Source organism: Carassius gibelio, chromosome B25 (assembly GCF_023724105.1).
Source record: "Carassius gibelio isolate Cgi1373 ecotype wild population from Czech Republic chromosome B25, carGib1.2-hapl.c, whole genome shotgun sequence".
Taxonomy (NCBI): Eukaryota; Metazoa; Chordata; class Actinopteri; order Cypriniformes; family Cyprinidae; genus Carassius; species Carassius gibelio.
In genome coordinates, this window is record NC_068420.1 from 22874216 (window position 1) to 22877523 (window position 3308).

Genomic DNA, 3308 nt, shown 5'->3' on the forward strand with positions numbered 1-3308 from the left:
TAAAATAGGCTACCACTTTTAATGCTAGGATGCAAAGTAAACCACAATTCATTTCGAATAATATAACGCATAATTAATATAATATAAATAGTACTGCACACCTTTTAAATGTGTCCAATCTAAAATATGGTTTAATACCATGTAGCTTAGAAAATATAAGCACAGACTCTTTCTCTTTCTCGTTCTAAGAAATGCATATAACTTCATAAATACCAAACTTTCTTCTGTGAGTATTAAATATTAAATATATTAAATATTTAAACTATAGTGTTTTTCTTTCATTTTCCGTGACTAAAGCAGTCAAATATAACACATCAGCGAGGCAGAACTGACGTCTATTTGTGAAAATGTGCTTTGATGCGCTTGTTTTATAACTTGTGGTTAAAGCGCCACTCAGCGGTCAAAGGCTGAACATGCACTTTACACCGCCGCCGCAGCAACACAGTCTCACTCTCTACTCGTCAAATGTCTGACGCATGGTCAAGTGATCTGGCGTCACTTTTTTGACGCACTGGGTATACCTTTGGCGTTATTTTTCAACGTGCAGGTTAGTCCGATAGACTTCTATAGAACTCAGCAGCGTTTAAATTTGACGTCTTGGTTCAGCACACAGCAACGACACTGAATAAATAAAAATAAGTAATAGGCTACAAAAAAATTATATATGACAGAGATCGTTTTTATCTGGCCCTCCAACTTGTTTTTGAGGTTTAAATATTCTCGCAATCTGATATCAAAGTGATCTCTGTGCCAAAGCTTAGCGCGTTCATCAGTGGTGAGTTTAACAACACTCAACTGCAGGTAAAACAGCATTCAGCGGTGAGTTTGACCAAAGCAACACTCAACTGCAGGGAAAACGGCATAAAAAGGTGAGTTTAACAACGCTCCAAGGCACGTGCTAGTAAGCAGTTTAACCGTTTTTTTACAACCCATTCTCGCTTATCGATTATTCATAGTTCATCATCTCTATGAAATCACGTTCAAGAAGTCTCATTCAGCACACATCGCGATACTTGCCATCAGTTTCCATGTGCCACAGGGTCGGTGAGTAGATATAATTACGCTCTTTTAATGCCTGTTATAAAATGTATTCTGTCTTTATTAATCAGATTAGCGCCATATTGTTTACTCGCTGTATTATATCAGTCATCTGAGGCTGTCTTTGAGTTTCATTGCGTTTAACTAAATGAACACACCTGCTAACTAGTGTGATTAAACCCTGTCGGTCACGTGACGTGCCATAGACTTTCAATATATTCATTTCATGTCAAAGATGTAAATTTGTAGTAAAATCATGGTAACCACGACACGTACAATAGTAACAAATTAAATTTGAAGTTAAAACCCAGGAACGGGACATTTACCATGTTTTTACCTCAGTAACTGTAGTTCTACTATGGTATATTAATAACCAATACAACAATACAATAATCATCAAACTAACTATGGTTGTACAACTGTAATTGTCGTTTTTGATGTGCTTTTATATTACAGATATCACACATTTACTGTATCATGCTTTTGATACCTTTTTATGTAAATCCAAAAAAAGTAAATAAATAAAAGGACACATTTTTCCCTTCCTGCAGTTCATTCATATCAGTTTATATTTTAAATATTTTGCTCACAAAACATTATTAAAATTCTGTTTATAATTCTATTATATTTTACCCCCATCCCCCTTTCTTATTTTTATTATTTATGTATTTTTTTTTTAGCTGAAAAGATGTAAAGGAAGCAGTCATCCCTGTGGTGTTTGTGGAGAGGTATTTTTTCAGAAATGGAGAAGACAGAAAGCTGCGGAGGCAGACATTTGCAGCAGTAAGTCTGTGTTGGTTTTACCTTTTTATCAAACTGCTGTTATAAATTGCACAGCATTTGTTGTTTCTTAAACTTTTGCACTGTCCAAATACCCACACTTGCCATCTTTGCACTTGACCAATCGATTATTTATTTGACGTATTTCCTGTATTTGGCCTAGTGTTCGAGTGAGCATGGTGACCACAAGTGTGTGTCGAACTTTTCATGACCTGATGACAGTGGTTCCCAATCCTGATCCTGGAGAAGCCCAGCACTGCACGGTTTTGGTGTCTCTCTTATCTAACAAACACACTTTTGAGGTCTTGGAGTCTTCACTGATGAGTTGAATCAGGTGTGTTTGATCAGCGAGACATCTCAAATGTGCAGTGTTGGGCTTCTCCAGGACCAGGATTGGGAGCCACTGTCTTATGGGACACATCTAAGTGTTTACAGAGATTTTTAGTTTGATTATTCAACTTTGCATTTTAAAATAAATTAATTGAAAAATTATTTTCAATATATAATTATTATTATTATTATTTTTATTATTATTATTATTATTATTATTATTATTATTAATATTTTACATTTTCCGTGACCCCTTGTGAGATCTCGACAAAAAGTCTCACAATTTATTCCAAAAAATGATGCATGATGGGATACACTAAGCCTGGTATAGAGCTCCTGAGTGGTATTGGAGATAATGTGGGTTTAGTGTTCATTAAGGGCACTGCGCTTTGGCATTATTAAGACTTGCGCACTACTGATAACAGTCCTGTTAGCTTGTAATTATTTTTTTTAATAATTCATATGAACATAGCTGTATAATTACACACACACATACGCACAGTAATGTATAAGATGCATGTAATGTAGTAATATTTTTCTTTGTTTTTGTCTTACAGGATTGTTTGCAGATAATGCTGTTCAAGCTCAACAGCTCTTTTAAGAGCCAACCCTCACAAACCTTCCTAAAAACTAAAAGAGCTGTTACTGAGTCTCAGCGAATCTTGCCATGATCAGCTCTTCCCAGGTACATTTGTTTAAAATATTTTTGAATCAACATTTACTCATCAAATGCTCTGGTCTGAATCTTATTTTAAATTAACTTAATTATATGTTTAATGAGCAATGTTAATTGCACACAGAGTAAGATTATCTTGTTTTTCAGAAGAGAAGGAAGACCAAGGAAATGATTTGCTCATGAGGAATGAAGACGGCCATCTTGTGCTCAAACAAAGACAGAAGTCCTCTGGTATGTGTGTGTTGAAGCAATGCTGTGCAATGCTGTGTTATGTGTTACAGCACTTTATGATTTTATCTCACAGGACTGTTCATCTCAGCCGTAATTTATTCTTTCTATGTTTTTATTCTTAATAAAAAAAATTTTTATATACAGCTTTAAAATTAAATCATGTAGGCAAAGTGTGACTGGAATATTTTTAAACTTTAAGTAAAAAAAAAAAAAACACCAACTGTTTGTCTTAAATAAAAGAATACAAGTTTTA

The 3308-nt window shown here is 34.5% G+C and overlaps 1 long non-coding RNA gene across 1 annotated transcript; it reads left to right on the forward strand.

The window, feature by feature from the left end:
• The first annotated feature begins 442 nt into the window (after nt 1–442).
• Nucleotides 443–3022, forward strand: LOC128014438 (uncharacterized). The gene is made up of 5 exons (XR_008183542.1): nt 443–869; nt 957–1044; nt 1719–1821; nt 2706–2833; nt 2972–3022. It is a non-coding gene; the product is annotated as an uncharacterized LOC128014438 (long non-coding RNA).
• Nucleotides 3023–3308: the final 286 nt, after the last annotated feature.